The sequence below is a fragment of the Thalassophryne amazonica genome, chromosome 1 (genome assembly GCF_902500255.1).
Source record: "Thalassophryne amazonica chromosome 1, fThaAma1.1, whole genome shotgun sequence".
NCBI classification, from domain to species: Eukaryota; Metazoa; Chordata; class Actinopteri; order Batrachoidiformes; family Batrachoididae; genus Thalassophryne; species Thalassophryne amazonica.
Genome location: NC_047103.1, coordinates 49,152,733 through 49,172,030, shown reverse-complemented (window position 1 = coordinate 49,172,030; position 19,298 = coordinate 49,152,733). Strand labels below are relative to the sequence as shown.

General features: G+C 41.1%; 1 long non-coding RNA gene across 1 annotated transcript; it reads left to right on the top strand.

Annotated features, from left to right (window-relative positions):
• The first annotated feature begins 1,793 nt into the window (after positions 1-1,793).
• Positions 1,794-18,300, top strand: LOC117509909. Its single transcript, XR_004560593.1, has 3 exons — positions 1,794-1,803; positions 6,827-6,832; positions 18,217-18,300. It is a non-coding gene; the product is annotated as an uncharacterized LOC117509909 (long non-coding RNA).
• The last annotated feature ends 998 nt before the right edge of the window (positions 18,301-19,298 follow it).

The window sequence follows — 19,298 nt, the reverse complement described above, 5'->3', positions numbered from 1 at the left end:
GGTGGCTCACTCTGAATAAGGCCAGAATATGAAGGCCAGTTTATTTGGTCTATTATTTCCTGCACTTTCACAATAAAGAAAGTTAAAAAGTTATTGCTGTCGGCTTCAGAGAGCACAGGGGTAGCAGGAGCAGTGTTAGACACTAAAGAATTTATAGTGTCACATAACACTGTCGGGTTTCCCTTATTTGTTATTATTAATTGTTGAAAGTGTTTAAATCTGGCCTCTTTTATAGACTCATTTAAAGACAACATAAGGTCTTTAAGATGCAACCTATGGACCTGGAGCTGAGTGGATTTCCACAGCCGTTCAGTTTTATGGCATGTCCTTCTTAAACTCCGGATGCTGTCACTTATCCAAGGGCAGGTGTGTTCATGGGTAGCACAGATTGTCTTGAGAGGAGCAACTTTGTCCAAGATTGTAGCACAGTGACAGTTAAAACAGTTCAAGAAGCTGGTGTACTTTTTTCTGGTGTTTGTGCAAAATACTGGGATACCTGTCTCGCCAACGTCTGTACAGGACAACATCCAAACAGTCCCTGAGAAAAGGGGTGGTGTGATAACACTTTTGGGTACTTTAACTAATTTTCAAAATTGCTTCAGATTATGAGTGAACTGACATTTCATTGAAACTGGTGAAATGGTTGAAACTGGTTGAGAACAGATGCCATCTAATTTGACTCAAATTAGCACGAAAGGTCCTGATCTAGGTAACATCAAATGATGGTGAATTTTGAGCCTGAACACTAGAATCCAGATGATTGAGTGCTGTTCTGTTTTTAAGCATATCCCACAACCACATTTCCCTTGGTGCCTTTGGTGACTGAGGGAAGTGATGGCTTAACCCTCTGGGGCCAACGCCGTTGTATACGATGGGTAAGACCAAGACCACCTGTTTCTCGACGAGACTAATAGAACTTCAATGAGCGAGCTCAGTAAACTGCACTCATCCCCAGCAGAGGAGACCCCAACCAGTGACGTCAACTGGAAGTGCCCTCCACTGACTTCAGCCATTGGTGATTTACATGTCAATTTAGCGGCAAATTTGATTCAAATAATATTTACACTACGGTCAAACATTCTATAAGTGTATTAACAACACTTAATATATTTTATCAAGGAATGCACAAACAAATTCTCAAAAAGCGTTTCTGTTCCCCTTTAAGCCCCTATCACACTAGTCCAACATAGAGTTGCGTCATGTGGTGCCATGACAACTCAGAGTTTATGCAGCAAAACCACGCTGTTTTGGCGTTATTGCAGTGTTGGTTGGCATCCAATGGGGTGTCGTTGCGCTCAGAGTTTTGCTTACTGTTGCTTCACCTTGCTTACTGCGCGTATGTAGCCCTTGCTGCTATAAATTAACCTCATTTTCTGCCTCTCATCCGGTCCTGTCTGCTGTCAGAACACATCACTGCTCTTGGAATTAGTGGGCTGTTTGCAGAAAGAGATCATGTTGTTTTTTTTAGTCCTTGTGTAAAAGCTGCAATTCTGCAGCATCTGGATGACCTGGGAACACGAGTTAATGCTGTGGCAGAATCTGATCACTTGAGAGAAGAAGTGGAAGAAGAAGTGTGTGGGTGAAACCTTGGATCCAGTGCAGGCTCCTGCATGGACAATATGAAAAATCTGATGAAAGAACTGCATGCCAAGGACGTTTCAGCATTTACCATCTTCATGTGGATGGAGCCATGAACAAGATACCATCCACAGGAAAACCCTTGAACCTGGGTTGAAGCTTGCTATCACTCTGAGGTTCCTGGCTACTGGAAACGGCTACAGGTCACTTCAATATGGATTTTGAGTTGCCCACAGTACCAGCAGTTTGTACCACAAGTGTGCCAAGCCATAATCCATGAGTTATATGATGAAGTTCTCATGTGTTCTGATACTCCAGAGGGATGGAAACAAGTGGCACATCATTTCTACAACCGCTGGAATTTCCCTCACTTTGTGGGTGCCGTTGATGGAAAACATGTTGCCATCATGAAGCCTAGAAAGAGTGGCAGTTTATTCTTACAATTACAAATCACAGTAACAGCAGCCAAGGAGCAAAGGAACTACCTTGTGCAGTATTTCAGTTCCCTTGTAGGCAGTGTGCGCTGGCAGGATGACCTACGGAATATTATTAATTGCACTGACTGTGACCTTCAATCTCCTGCCACTTAAAATGCTAATTGACACTAAAATACAGATTGACAGCTTTCTGTAATCTGTGACTTTTAAATTCCTGCAAAATGAAACAAATTCTAACATTGATAACCTTCAGCAAACTGTGACCTTCATTCTCCTGCCAATGAAAATGCAGTGACGTTCATGCAAATTGACAGACTTCTGTAATCTGTGACCATTAAAGTAAAATAAAAATCTATGAAATAAAAAAATTGAATAACAACCTTCTGTAATCTTTGACCTTTTAAACTGCTGCAGATTGACAGTCTGTGAAATTCAAATGAAATAACAACCTTCTTTAACCTGTGATGTTTAAATTCCCGCAAAATCAGACTGCAAAATACAAAGGAAATGATGACCTTCACAAATACAGTGAGGAAAATAAGTATTTGAACACCCTGCGGTTTTGCAAGTTCTCCCGCTTAGAAATTGTGGAGGGGTCTGAAATTTTCATCATAGGTGCATGTCCACTGTGAGAGACTTAATCTAAAAAAAAAATAAAAATCCGGAAATCGCAATGTATGATTTTTTTTTTTTTTATAATTTATTTGTATGTTACTGCTGCAAATAAGTATTTGAACACCTGTGAAAATCAATGTTAATATTTGGTACAGTAGCCTTTGTTTGTAATTACAGAGGTCAAACGTTTCCTGTAGTTTTTCACCATGTTTTCACACACTGCAGCAGGGAATTTGGTCCACTCCTCCATACAGATCTTCTCTAGATCTTTCAGGTTTGGAGTTTCAGCTCCCTCCAACATGGTAAGTGGAGTTGATTCCAAAAAGCTCTATTCTGGTCTCATCTGACCACATGACCTTCTCCCATGCCTCCCCTGGATCATCCAGATGGTCACTGGTGAACTTCAAATGGGCCTGGACATGTGCTGGCTTGAGCAGGGGAACCTTGCTGCCCTGCAGGATTTTAAACCATGACAGTATCATGTGTTACTAATGTAATCTTTGTGACTGTGGTCCCAGCTCTCTTCAGGTCATTGACCAGGTCCTCCTGTATAGTTCTGAGCTTTCTCAGAATCATCCTTACCCCACAAAGTGAGATCTTGCATGGAATCCCAGACTGAAGGAGAATGACAGTCATCTTGTGTTTCTTCCGCTTTCTAATAAATAATCATAACAGTTGTTGTCTTCTACCAAGCTGCTTGCCTGTTGTCCTGTAGTCCATCCCAGCCTTGTGCAGGTCTACAGTTTTGTCCCTGGTGTCCTTAGACAGCTCTTTGGTCTTGGCTATGGTGGACAGGTTGGCGTGTGATTCATTGAATGTGTGAACAGGTGTCTTTTACACAGGTAACAAGTTCAAACAGGTGCAATTAATACAGGTAAAGAGTGCAGAATAAGAGGGCTACTTAAAGAATAATTAACAGGTCTGTGTGAGCCAGAATTCTTGCTGGTTGTAGGTGTTCAAATACTTATTTGCAGCAGTAACATACAAATAAATTATTAAAAAAAATCATACATTGTGATTTCCGGATTTTTTTTTTTTTTTTTTTTTAGATTATGTCTCTCACAGTGGACATGCACCTAAGATGAAAATTTCAGACCCCTCCATGATTTCTAAGTGGGAGAACTTGCAAAACCGCAGGGTGTTCAAATACTTATTTTCCTCTCTGTAGGTGACACCCAGACAAAACACACTGAACTTCAAGTCTCAAAGCAGACAAAACACAACTTTATTGTAAAGAAAAATTAACTACAAGACTACAAGTACTATACTATTAATACAAATAATTGTCAGAACTGCATAAAAAGCACTCATTCAGCATCGGCGTCGCTTTCTGTGTTGTGGGTTACTGCTTTCACCCTGTTGCTCAACAGTAGGACTTTTGGGCCTTGGGGTTGAAGCTCCAGCAAGTCCAGAAAACAGTTCAGATACATTGAGGTCTGATGCATAAGCATTTAGGAGGGGATCAGGGGCCAGAAATGAATAAAAGGGAGAGGCTGGGTCGTAGGCCTGCCGAATCAAATGGCTTGTATGGCCTGGGTCAGTGGGTGTCATGAGGGTTGAGTCATGTCTCCTGGCTGGTCCAGCTGATGAAGTAGGCTGTGGAGGGGGAGTCCAAACAATAGTATCGCCATGGGCCTGCGAATGCTGTGTGGTGGACCTCTGAGCCAGAGAGGAAGTGTATTGGTGGACCTTCCATGGCTCAGAGTCCATCGATAACTGATGATATTGTGGATACCGGATGGTTTGTGGAGGAGGCTGGGAGAACTGTGGAGGTGGGTGGAAATGTTGTGCTGGAGGAGCCTGAAGGGCTGTGGAGGAGGCTGCATGTCCTTCCCTTGCTTCCACCTGGCTTGTTGGAAACAATAGTGCTGGGAGGCGTAGGTCCAAAGTCGTCCACATTGATTTCTGCCATCTTTTCATCGATGTTCTTGTCACCCTCAGCCTCTTCGTCATCTTCTCCAAACTCATCACTCCCTGCTGATGTGCCTGATGCTCGTGGCTGCGACACAGAAAGAAGCAAGCCATTCAGCTACAATGGAACAAGACATAATAAGTACAAGACATAATGTTCGAAAAACAACATCCTTCTCGCTGACAATTGTGTATATAGATTTCATATACACTTACATATTTATGTATGTACAGTACTTTGTATAAATGTGTGTGTGTGTACATGCACAATAGAGGTTAAGAATGAGCGCGCACACACACACACTTTTGTGAGGAAATTTACTACTGGTCCTTGCCTGGTGGACAAATGGAAGAAGTGAAGTGCTTTTTTAAAGTTAATAATAATAAAAGCTTTTAATAATTAACTCTTTGAGGAACTTGTTCATATGAACCTTGGCAAGAGGTGGAGACAATGGAATAATAAGTGAGACCAGGGCAATGAAATTGGTGTACAAAGTAATATTACTGCCAGTGTTGCCACAGTTACTTTGAAAAAGTAATCCAATTACTGATTACTGATTACTCCTTGAAAAAGTAACTTAGTTACAAAACTGATTACTCAATTGTAAAAGTAACTAAGTTAGATTACTAGTTACTTTTTTAGTTACTTTCCCCAGCTGCCGACAACAACCCATGTCAACATGACAATGATACCTGTTTTGCCAAAACTCACTTTATAGTCACCCTTTCTTGACTTCAATGAAAACAAATACTTGTTTTATAAAAAGTAAAATAAAGACCTCTTTCTTGACCTCATATTTAACTGTTGACAGCACTGTAACAGTAAAACTTGCAATTTCAAACCTACATTGTTTATAAATGTAACTATTAAATTCTAACATTTTTCTAACATTTAAATTCTCTAAACATTTTACTTGTCGAAATTATTATTATTTTAAGCAGTATTAGTAGTTGTAGTACAAAACGGCTTCAAAACTGGACCTTTAATCTAGGGGTGTTGTGGGGGAGGGGGGCACATCCTTGCCCCACGCCCCCATTCCATCTGGATTCGCCCCTGCTTTGGCGTTTGAGCACAAAGAATGGATAACATTTATTTATGCAGAAAACAGGACCAGATTTACAGGTAAGAAAGTTTTATTGCGTTTTCACATCATGTGGTCCTCAGAGAGTTTAGGTGCATTTGAGTGGAAAACAGTGTTAGTTGTTGACGCGTCGCGGAGGATCAGCTGTTTTTAACGAGACGATACAGAGCAGCTCAGCTCAGAATTCTAAATAAAGGAGGGAAAAAAGTATAAAAATGTCTTTGTAAAGCTCAGTGCAGGTGTGCTGATCACCGCGCTTTAAGAGGTGAGGACGAGTCGAGCAGCTGCAAAAAAACGTGGATGAAAAGCTCACAGCTCGCTTAAAGTGGGCAGTTCAGTCGAACCCCGACCTCCTGCCCACGGACCAAGTTTAATGCTGCTATCGACCCACAATGAAAAATAATAGTAACGCACAGTGACATGGAGAAGTAACTTTAATCTAACTGATTTGGAAAGATTAACGCGTTAGATTACTCGTTACTAAAAAAAGTGGTCAGATTAGAGTAACGCGTTACTAAGTAACGTGTTACCGGCATCACTGATTACTGCACTCTAATGCTGTAGTGCAAACAGATAAAACAGTACTCAGAGCAGAAAAATATCATGTACTTACCAATCCAGTGATACTGGGGGTTCCAACGTTCTTCACATTTCGGTATTGATGGAGCCAGCCAAAGTGTTTCAGGTAGCGCGTGTTCTCTGCAGTCAGCCTGTTACTTACACTTCCTGAGACTCCTTTGGCCAGTTTCATGAGCCTGCCAACTTTACCACGTTGCGTTTTCACCCATGTCTGTAAATGCTGCCTGGTTCGTCACCTGTGCCAGTTATCTCCAACTCCCTGGCCTTTGGCTGCTAAAGCTGCTTCTTGGCCTCCTTGTTGTTATAATCTTCACAGGCTTTATAGAGCATGGGATGCAGCTGAACCCATTCCATAATGTCCCCCCTCAGTTTGTCTGATACAGCTTTAAATGGTGGAAGCTTGGCCTGCCTCTATCTTTTCTGTGTTTTGGGACCGCAGCCAACTACGTTATGCTCTGATGGTGGTGCAGATGATTCCACATCATTGGAAGCAGGAGATGAAGGTGTCCTTTGTGACATTTTTTTTAGCTGATCAGGAGCAACAACGGAGTCTGGCGGGAGAAAAGTTCGGCAGAGTCCGGCAGGATAAAACTTACAGCCTCTGGCAGTATAAAACTTCGGCAGCCTCCGGTGGGATAAAAGTTTGCCAACAGTAGAGTCCAGTGGGATACAAATCTGCAACAACAGACAAAATCTGACGGTATAAAAAGTTTGACAACAATTCTGTGTGATTTATAGCTTGGCAACAATGGAGCATAGCTGGAATCATAAAATGGCATCATAGTGTGATATTGCGAGGGTGTGGCATGCAGTCACGTTAAGTACCGTGATGTTGCCTCAACTTGCGTGAAAACTATTTCCTTTCTTTCTGTGTCCAGTGCTCGATGTCGAAAATCTGCGAAAAAACTGAACGTTTAATTTTTTGCATCTGTTTCACATCGCCCTTTGCGCCCCTCAGTATATTGCCGCGTTAGGCTGCATAAACTCAGCACCATCATTACGCCACATGATGCATCTCTATGTAGCCCCGGTGTGAAAGAGGCTTTACAGTGGTGGGCTGGTTGTGCCTGGTGAATTCAGTTTATTAATTTTATATAGTGCCAAATCACAACAGAGTCGCCTCAAGGCGCTTCACACAAAACATTTCAGAAAACAAAATAAAATGAATTAAAAGATTTTTTTTTTTTTTTTTTTTTTTTTGAAGCACAGTAAAAAAGTAAAAAGCAAAGTAACATAATATGCCAATATGTTAGCCATACAAAAGGGAAAATAAGTGCGTATTAAGTCTGGACTTGAAAGTCTCCACAGAATCTGACTGCATTATTTGTGCAGGGAGATCATTCCACAGAACAGCGGGCGCAGTAAGCGAAAGCTCTGTGACCTGCAGACTTTTTATTCACCCTAGGGACACAAAGTAATCCTGCATCCTGCGAACGCAAAGCCCGGGCCGGTACGTATTGTTTAATTAGAACAGCTAGGTATGTAGGTGCCAGTCCGTGAACAATTTTATAGGCTAGTAACAGAACCTTAAACTCCGATCCCACAGAGACAGGAAGCGGTGAATGTGCCTGTCTTGGAGCTAATTGAGAGAATGAAAAATTACAAAAGCTCATGTTCTCTTGTTTGTGTCTGTCTGGTCTCTTTTTCTTTTTTGCTCTGTTCATTTTTTCCCATTGAAGTTGATCCTACCCTTGGGCTGGACATACCTCCGTAGAGGTGAATTATGGCTGGGAGGTCACTTACACATTTATGAGCCCTTATATAACAGCCTGGTTTTTCTTGCCAAACAGGAAGGGAGTCTGTGATTTAACTGCCTTCCTCCCTTACTCACTGCAAGCAGGACATTGGTTGTTCTCTGTGAGAAAAGATGCTCTAATTGTGGATGTGTTTCTGCAGTGCTTGCCTTGGGTTGTTGTATATATGTTTACACTTATACTGTGTGTTTCCAAGCTTGTCTCTGGGAGTCTAAGCTGAGGCTGGCTGCTGTGTGTGTGTGTGTGTGTGGGGGGGGTGTTCCTCCCTGAGCTCTTAATTAACTCTGGACTGGGGCCCCAGAGTGCTGCTCCCATCCACAGCTTAGCCTGAGAAAGTCTTAGTGCTGTTGTGATCCTGGTACACAGTAATGCAGAGTAAAGATGATACAGCAAAGCTCAGGGCTGTGACAGCATTGTGAAGTCATCACAGACACTAAGGCCTGATATTAATGCCTAAGTAACAGTTTTTTCTAAATATTATGACATTCCTAATAAATGTAAATGGTATCAAATATTTTCTTTTATCACAATATTTCATAAATATTAGGGGTGTCAGAAAAAATTGATTCTCGTCCGAATCGCGATTCTTATTTATTACGATTCTGAATCGATCCAAAATGCCCAAGAATCGATTTTTAAAAAGCATTTTTTAAAACATTTTCTTGCTTACTCACTGTGTGTACTATTTGTCAGGCAGCGGCTTCCGTACTACAGTGTCCCGCATGTTGGAAAGCGGTAGCTGTCGTTGCTAATTTGATTAGCTGTTATGCTCTAGTCTTCTGTTTTTTTTTGTTTTTTTCTGGGGATGTTGCAGCGCCACACACAGGCCTGGCATATGTACTACAATGTTAAACGATGCTTTGAGGGCTTGAACACTTTTTGTAATCGAATTATTCAAGTTACTTGACTAATCCTTTCAGCCCTAATTTATATAGCACTTTTCCATCTGCATCAGATGCTCAAAGCACTTTACAGTAATGCCTCACATTCACCCCGATGTGATGGTGCTGCCATACGAGGCACTCACTACACACCGGGAGCAACTAGGGGACCTTGCCCAAGCGCTCTTAATGATTTTCCGGTCAGGCTGGGATTTGAACTGAGGATTCTCTGGTCTTGAGCCCAACGCTTTAACCCTGGTATTAGGTTGGGGGATCGATGTTGCTAAATATAGGGGGCGCTCAAAGTCTGGTCACTTTGCGAAATTGGCTGTATTTAAAGACCCATAACCTTTATATCAAATCAATATAAGAGGAGTCCGCAAATTTCTGCCAACTGTTATATAAAGTACAGATGTTGGTTTATCCACTCCTGCAAATTTCATTAAAAAAGGCTGATGGCGTGGGCCACCAGGTGGCAGAAACGTCCTCAAAATTGGGAAAGGTGAGTACTTTGGCGCCCCCTAGTGGCCAGCATCATCAAGACCCCAATGATTTTTCAGTTGCATTTGATCGCGTAGGGTTTATATTTGTTGATAACATTAAAATCTGGTTGGGGTCTTGATCACACAGAGGGTTATGGGCCTTTAAATACAGCCAATTTTGCAAAATGACCAAACTATGAGCGCCCTCTATACGTATTCAGCACCATCGATCCCCCAACCAAATATGTATATAAGATGAAAGAGTTTGCCTCCCTATATCATTTGATAGTTAAACTAGCTTGGGGACTTGATGATGCTGAATGTTACACCACTTGAAAGATGGGAATTTCATGAAATATCAGTTTTGCATATTTTTGCCTTGAACTTTGATGACCTCTGGCAAGTTCGTTTCTTGGTAGGTTCTATCTCTGAGCCAAGTTTTGTTGAAATCCAAGTCGGCTTGAATCACACCCTAATGTAAACCTGCCTGAACATTAAAAATATTGGCTCTTAAGTGCAACCAGACAAATTGTTCATCATGCACATCAAAGATAATGTTTCCATGGAGCATAATATGCAGATCAGAGCTTTAAAAAAGGAAGAAAAATATGTGTGAAACTATAATACTTGTAGGGCACAGTTATACATTACAGGAACAAGTGCATTGGAAACCTCTGTCTAAGACATGTATGTTGACATTGAAAGTCACACTTGTCGTTTTATGAACTGGTCACCACCTGTGTCAGCTTTGTTCTGATTAATGACCCTGCCAAGCATTAGCAGATTCCAACTGGTCTGTGACAGCTGGTGCCAAATGTGGGGAGAACACATTGAGGTGTTGGAGAGTATGTTTAGTAGAAAGACTGATAGCAAGGTATGAGTTTTCATAACAAACAAGTTAACCAAGCCATAGAAATTCTTTCCCTATCTGTTATCTTTTGTTTCTTGCTGGAAAGCAGAAGGAATAATTGATCCAGTTTTCCATTTGCTACTCAACATGATTGCGCAGTGACTGAGGAGCAGAAGACAAGCAAACGATTCAGCTCATTTAGCTTTCAAAGCCGCACATTGTGTATGAGGGTGTTTACTGTTTGTCAGCAGCGGTGCTTGGCAGCGGTGGCTCTGTGTTTTCATAAGTGTTTAGTGTAATGGAGTGAGTTGGTTGAAATGACAACAAATTCCACAGAGTTTGACTGAAGAAGCCCATCTGCTCCAAAACATGCATGAGGATGGGTGTTAAAGTGTTCCAGGAATGTTGCCCCACACATATATGGGAGCAGTGCTACCTTGTTAGTTAGGCTGCAACTAACTATTATTTTCATGATCGTAATCATCACAGTTTAATTTACTGCTGGTGGGGAAAAAGGATCACAATTTACACCTATTAGGGTAATAAAAAAGCCTGTCTTCGGTAACACGATCTAACCTGTTAGGCCCCATTTAAAAAAAAAAAAAACCCAGAAAACATTAGTTTATCATTCCTGTCTGCATGCCAAAATCAGCCCACGTCAATTATTTATTTATTTAGGCGAACTGCATTGACAGCAATACAGCTGGTGCAAGAACTGGCACGTCTGTTAGCTGATGAGTATGCTTTAGCTGAAGATAGCCGATGTTTATCGAGCCGGGCCCGGAACTTCTTGTTGTCATTGACAACCACACACATAAGGATTATTGCAGATAAAGCCAAGAAGCTGAAGCAATGGTACGAGTTGAGGATTCCTCCCGAGATGTGTAGACGTGGGCCTGACCCTTTCAGAGTTCTCTGTCATGTTGATTGGTGTCTCAATGCAATTTACCACCGGAATAGTAGGGGTGGAACATGAAGGACAAGGCAGGGACTGTCTTTGATTGTTGTGTGGGTTTTTTTTTTTTTTTATCCTTTTTCTGGACCAATATGTCCCTCAACGACCTCCACTTCTTTATATAATCATCGACCTCTAAACGAAAGTTACATGCAATTTCCCTCCATGAACTGCTGGTCATTGAAGCATCTTTGCACAATGATTCTCATTGAAAATAATGGGTTTTAGAGCAATGCGCGCTGTGTCTACACACGTGGTGTGAAAGGCCCATAAGCAGACAGCCGGGACAATGTCATCTTCCAAGAGTAGCCATCTGTTTGCCACAGCCTTACCTTAGAATCTTTACATGGGCAGTAGTTCCCATCTTTCTTTCAAAGCAATTTGAATAGGCTCATCCATGTTGCTGTGAGGCGATCTCTTCGCCTCCTCTAAAGCGAGTATCTCCTTCCAGAATTGAATAATGCTGGTACATTTTTGTACATCTGGATGGAGCGGAGTTACTACAGTGAAGTGCCTTATCTCAGGAATGTAAAACGCAGGGCCATGATGGGCTTCAATCCACAATCATTAGATCATGAGTCCTGAGTTCCACCCATTGATTGCACATGCTGAAATTTTCTTGGATGCTGTGGGGTGACTCTTGAACCTGTGCTACCTCTGTCTCAACAGTTGCAATGCTGGGCTCTACTTCTGTGAGCTGCTTCATCTACTTCCTCCTTGTGCTGCTAATCCTGGTCTGGCGGATCATCAGACTTCTCAGATTATTTCATATTTTTATTTTACCATTTAAAATATTTAATGCCAGGAAATCCATCCATCTGAAATGCGTGTCATATATATATATATCCTCCCCCAGGGAAGACCCAGGACTAGGTGGAGAGATTATATCTCCACACTGACCTGGGAACACCTTGGGATCCCCCAGTCAGTGGTGGTCAATGTGGCACAGGAAAGGGAAGTCAGGGGTCCCCTGCTGGAGCTGTTTCCCCTGTGACCCAAACCCGGAAAGTGGTTGAAGATGAGTGATGAGTGTGTGCAACTTTTGTCAGTTGTTTGCTCTTTTGTTGGGGTTATTTATATTTTTTTATTTTATTTTGGTCACATTCTTCTCTACAAAGCTCCCCCTATAGCTCAAGAGAAAAACTGTCGTAAAAAATTCACTGCCAGCCCTTGCCCCCACCCCCTCATCCACACTGTCCATGTGTATTTGTTATCAACAGAGCCGGTGAATGCAATCTGTGAAGTGGAGCGACAATACACAGAAATAAATAGAGAACAGAGAGTTTATTGCAGTACGACTGCAGCAGCAACAACACCTCATCTGTATCCATTTTGCACACTTCTGTATCTTTCAGCTCTCGCAATTCCAAAAAAGCCCGACCGAGGTGACCTGTTTGTGACCGCTCTCCGTCTCACACCTTTTCTTCTCTTCCTCTGACAGTTTTTTTTTTGTGTGTGTGTGTTTGGTTTTTATGTGTGTTTTGCTTTTTCACCAGCTCTGTTGTAACAATAAATACACTCAAATATAAACACAACACTTTTGGTTTTGCTCCCATTTTGTATGAGATGAACTCAAAGATCTAAAACTTTTTCCACATACACAATATCACCATTTCCCTCAAATATTGTTCACAAACCAGTCTAAATCTGTGATAGTGAGCACTTCTCCTTTGCTGAGATAATCCATCCCACCTCACAGGTGTGCCATACCAAGATGCTGATTAGACACCATGATTAGTGCACAGGTGTGCCTTAGACTGTCCACAATAAAAGGCCACTCTGAAAGGTGCAGTTTTGTTTTATTGGGGGGGATACCAGTCAGTATCTGGTGTGACCACCATTTGCCTCATGCAGTGCAACACATCTCCTTCGCATAGAGTTGATCAGGTTGTCAATTGTGGCCTGTGGAATGTTGGTCCACTCCTCTTCAATGGCTGTGTGAAGTTGCTGATATTGGCAGGAACTGGTACACGCTGTCATATACGCCGGTCCAGAGCATCCCAAATATGCTCAATGGGTGACATGTCTGGTGAGTATGCTGGCCATGCAAGAACTGGGACATTTTCAGCTTCCAAGAATTGTGTACAGATCCTTGCAACATGGGGCCGTGCATTATCCTGCTGCAACATGAGGTGATGTTCTTGGATGTATGGCACAACAATGGGCCTCAGGATCTCGTCACGGTATCTCTGTGCATTCAAATGCCATCAATAAAATGCACCTGTGTTCTTCGTCCATAACAGACGCCTGCCCATACCATAACCCCACTGCCACCATGGGTCACTCGATCCACAACATTGACATCAGAAAACCGCTCACCCACACGACGCCACACATGCTGTCTGCCATCTGCCCTGAACAGTGTGAACCGGGATTCATCCGTGAAGAGAACACCTCTCCAACGTGCCAAACGCCAGTGAATGTGAGCATTTGCCCACTCAAGTCGGTTACGACGACGAACTGGAGTCAGGTTGAGACCCCGATGAGGACGACGAGCATGTGGATGAGCTTCCCTGAGATGGTTTCTGACAGTTTGTGCAGAAATTCTTTGGTTATGCAAACCGATTGTTTCAGCAGCTGTCCGAGTGGCTGATCTCAGACGATCTTGGAGGTGAACATGCTGGATGTGGAGGTCCTGGGCTTGGTGTGGTTATACGTGGTCTGCGGTTGTGAGGCTGGTTGGATGTACTGCCAAATCTCTGAAACGCCTTTGGAGATGGCTTATGGTAGAGAAATGAACATTCATACACGAGCAACAGCTCTGGTGACATTCCTGCTGTCAGCATGCCAATGCACGCTCCCTCAAATCTTGCGACATCTGTGGCATTGTGCTGTGTGATAAAACTGCACCTTCAGAGTGGCCTTTTATTGTGGGCAGTCTAAGGCATACCTGTGCACTAATCATGGTGTCTAATCAGCATCTTGATATGGCACACCTGTGAGGTGGGATGGATTATCTCAGCAAAGGAGAAGTGCTCACTATCACAGATTTAGACTGGTTTGTGAACAATATTTGAGGGAAATGGTGATATTGTGTATGTGGAAAAAGTTTTAGATCTTTGAGTTCATCTCATACAAAATGGGAGCAAAACCAAAAGTGTTGCGTTTATATTTTTGTTGAGTGTATGTAAGAAATAGACTTCATTGGCTTGTTCTAATAGTGCTAGCTTGCTGATACCTCAATGGGAAGCATGTATGTGTTGTTTGAGTGCTGTAAGCAGTTTGTGTTTCCCGAGACTCTTGTTCAAAGGAAACCGGGTTGGCGTCCCTAAAGGTGCAAGGTTGGTTTTCCGCTATGAGACACCCGGTGGGGGAAGAGAGCTTCCATTCTCCCCAAAACAAGTCATCTAGTGATTACAGTTACTCGCAAACTGTAACATTAAGGTAAAAATGTTGCATAGTTACTTTATTGTTGTGCAGTGTAATGTGTAAAAGTAGCTTTTTTATATACAGTGAGGAAATAAGTATTTGAACACCCTTGCGATTTTGCAAGTTCTCCGACTTAGAAATCATGGAGGGGTCTGAAATTAGGTGCATGTCCACTGTGAGAGACATAATCTAAAAAAAAAAAAAAAATAAAATAAAATATCTGGAAATCACCATGTATGATTTTTTTTTTTTATAATTTATTTGTATGTTACTGCTGCAAATAAGTATTTGAACACCTATCAACCAGCAAGAATTCTGGCTCACACACACCTGTTAATTTTTCTTTAAGAAGCCCTCTTATTCTGCACTCTTTACCTGTATTAATTGCACCTGTTTGAACTTGTTACCTGTATCAAAGACACCTGTTCACATAATCAATCACGCACAACCTGTCCACCATAGCCAAGACCAAAGAGCTGTCTAAGGACACCAGCGACAAAACTGTAGACCTGCACAAGGCTGGCATGGACTACAGGACAACAGGCAAGCAGCTTGGTAGAAGACAACAACTGTTATGATTACACTATGTAACATTTTTATTTTTTTTTGTTCCTGGGTACACAGTGTATTTTCCTAACCTGTTATGCCTTAAATAAATAGAAAATAGCTGTTATTCCACAGAAACTTTGCTTCTGTGATCAGGACAATGATATTTTGAAATTTGTCTGTTTTCAAGAATATTCTTGATTTCGCCTTCACTACTACTGAGTAGTCTTCTAGAATATTCTTTAACTGCTAGAACTGTCCAAATTTTCTAGACGTTTCCAGAATTATCTAGAAATTTCAATAAACTTTCAGAACTTTCTAGAATGTTAAAAAATAAAGTCAAAGTTTGTGCTGAATGTAGTCATTTTCCATAGACTTTAGACATAAAGCAGTTGAATATAACACTGCGAGCCAGGAACAAAAATGGTGTTACTAGTGTTATTTATTAGAAAGTGGAAGAAACACAAGATGACTGTCAGTCTCCCATCGGTCTGGGATTCCATGCAAGATCTCACGTTGTGGGGTAAGAATGATTCTGAGAAAGCTCCAGAACTACACAGGAGGACCTGGTCAATGACCTGAAGAGAGCTGGGACCACAGTCACAAAGATTACATTAGTACACATGATGCTGTCATGGTTTAAAATCCTGCAGGGTAGCAAGGTCCCTCTGCTCAAGCCAGCGCATGTCCAGGCTCATTTGAAGTCCACCCAGTGACCATCTGGATGATCCAGAGGAGGCATGGGAGAAGGTCATGTGGTCAGATGAGACCAGAATAGAGCTTTTTGGAATCAGCTCCACTTACCATGTATAGAGGATGAGAACAACACCAAGAAACCATCCCAAACCGTGAAGCATGGGGATGGAAACATCATACTCTGGGGTGCTCTTCTGCAAAGGGGACAGGACGACTGCGCCGTATTGAAGGGAGGATGGATGGGGTCATGTATTGCGAGATTTTGGCAAACACCTCCTTCCCTCAGTAAGAGGATTGAAGATGGGTCATGGGCTGGGTCTTCCAGCATGACAATGACCCCAAACACACAGCCAGGGCAACTAAGGAGGGGCTCCGTAAGAAGCATTTCAGGTCCTGGAGTGGCCTGGCTAGTCTCCATACCTGAACTCAACAGAAAATCTTTGGAGGGAGCTGAAACTCCAAACCCGAAAGTTTGTAGACGCTCTGGACCAAAATCCCTGCTCCAGTGTGTGCAAACCTGGTGAAAAACTACAGGAAACATTTGACCTCTGTAATTGCAAACAAAGGCTATTGTACCAAATATTAACATTGATTTTCGCAGGTGTTCAAATACTTATTTGCAGCAGTAAGATACAAATAAATTATAAAAACAAAAAAAATCATACATTGTGATTTCCGGATTTTTTTTTTTTTTTTTTTTTTTTTTTTTTGTGAGATTGTCTCTCACAGTGGACATGCACCTAAGATAAAATTTCAGACTCCTCCGTGATTTCTAAGTGGGAGAACTTGCAAAATCGCAGGTGTTCAAATACTTATTTTCCTCACTGTACCATTGGAGTACATTTGCTGTTTCATTGTCATCAAAACTCTCATGAACAGAATCAATTAACAGCCTTTTGGATCACTTCAAAAAGCATGAATTACGGAAAAAGACACTGAGGATATATTAATACTGCAGTAATCACAAAACCCAGATCAAGCAGTGTCATTTCATGATATATTAATGCTATAACCTTATGTCATTGTGATGTTCTTTTGTCTGGCTTCATAAAAATGGCTTCTTGCAGTAGCTATTATATGTTTACATCTTTTGATAACATTATGAAACTCTTTTTCACCTCCATTCAGAATGCATTATTGCGGTAGTTTATTTGCTGGTACATAGTAACTAAATGTCTCCAAATGGTTTAAAAATCCAGATTCTTCTCTAAATGGAGAAAGGTTGACATTAGACCTTATTTCACTGACGCAATGTTAGGTGTATATTTAGGTGTTACAAATGTATAAATACTAAATGTGGGTGTCCTTTTTTTCTTTCAAGCCAGTTTGTGCTTCTTTTTTTTTTTTTTTTTTTACAGGCATCAAAATAAGAATTTGTCTGTTGACAACATTGATTCAGGATTCAGGACTTGAGACAAGTGCAGGATCTCATCAGTGAATTGTTTGCTGAGATGAATAGTTGGAAGGATAACCTGCACTCTCTTGGCCCTTCGCAGCACACTGTTACCTAGGGTTGGGACAAGTAATGAAAATCATTAGTCGACTAGTACCATTAGTCATCGAGTAGTCGGTCACTAAATTTGGCATTGAGTGAATGAAGCCAAATTTGAATCTTAATGGTGAAACTCAAATGTGACTTTTAACAAATATAAGCACAAAATCACAAATATTAAAAACGGCATGAGCACGAAGACAATACCTGCATTCATTTACTAGGCATACACGACCCATTTGAGCTGACTAATTCACCTGCCAAGGTTTACACACTTTCTTCACTGAGTGAAGGGAGTGGTGGCAGCTCCAGCAGGTCTATTCTTTTAAGGGTTAATTTAACTTAATGAATGGCTTTCGACTAGTCGACTAATAAAAAATAGTCTACTAGTCAGATGTTAGCTAGTCATAGTCGACTATTACGACTAGTCGTCCCATCCATACTGCCATCCATAATCTGGTAATAATCAAAATATTTGGCTGTTATTTTACATATACATGTCAGTTTTCAGCTGTTATGTAACCTGATTAACACTTCCTGACTGTATACTGCAGGAATGATTAGAAAAAGTCTGAAAATTGAAAAGACAGTGTGGAGCAGTGGTACATGCGTATGTACTACTGCCACAGTGGTGGAGATCGCCGTTCCATCTCTTCACCTTAGCAAATGTTTTCACTATTGGACTGCTCCTCTCAACTGAATGTGATATTAATCAGTGAAATCAATCAATCACCATTTATTTGTATAGCCCTTTACAGCAGCCAGATGGTGTCCAAAGTACTTTACAGTGAAATCAAAGAACAAGAATTCACAAAAATAAGCATACAAGAGTTAAAGAGGCACATAAAAACAAACCATGTCACAGCACCTAGGTATATAACACTTGAGCTTTGATTTTAAAAAGTGCTTGGTCGGAAATAGTGCATAAATCAGGAGGTAAGTTGTTCCACAGTCTGGAGCCAGCTACCACAAAAGCACGATCACTGCAGAATATCTAAGTGAAGCTGACCAGATACCCGTAATGTCCTACTGTAAGTGCAGAGAGTTAAAATTTCAAACAAGTAGGATGGTGCAGGGCTATTAATGGCTTTAAAAATAAATATTAAAATCTTAAAATCAATTTCAAACTAACTGGAAGCCAGTGGGGAGTAAAGTACAGGCATAATATTGTCACGTCTGGAAGTGTTCGTTAAAAGACGAGCAGCAGCATTTTGCACATGTTGGAGGCATGTGAGAGAAGACTGGTTAACACCAGCATGAAGTGTATTATAGTAATCAAGTCTGGAGCTGATGAAAGCATGAAATCACCCGCTGATGATAAGGTTCGAGGACTGAGTTCGATTTTAGTGACATTTAGGGTTAAAAAATAAACTTTTGTTATCTGGACTGAAAATGCACCAGTTTAGGGTCGAATGTTCTTGGGAATCTAAAAATGAAATAATTTATGCAAAATCTGGCAGGACAGATGGGCTTGATCATGCAATGGCCATGACAATACATAAAAAACCGAGTGAAAACAAATACGAAATTTTGTTGTGAAAAAACACTTGATCTCATTTTGGAAAACGTTTTAGGCCTAAATAATGTAAACTGTTAGTAGCCCATACAGATGGGTTTAATTTATTAAATTTTGGCCAGTCTACATTCAGAATTGAGTGAATGTAGTTTTTTTTGTTTTTTGTTTTTTTTTTACTATGTATTTTTTTCACAAACATAAGTCGATAAGGGGAGGGTTAGTAAACATGTAAATTTTGTAGCACTGAAATGATTAGTCAAGTAAAATGTTCGAGGCAAATTCTGTGCCTCGAAGCTTCGCTTAACATTGTAGTACATACACAAATTCTCACAAATCCAAGACCAAGTATTCATGATATGCACACTCTTAAGGCTATGAAATTGGGCTATTAGTAAAAAAAAAAAAAAAAAAAAAAAGTAGAAAAGGGGTGTTCACAATAATAGTAGCATCTGCTGTTGACGCTACAAACTCAAAACTATTATCTTCAAACTGCTTTTTTAGCAATCCTGTGAATCACTAAACTAGTATTTAGTTGTATAACCACAGTTTTTCATG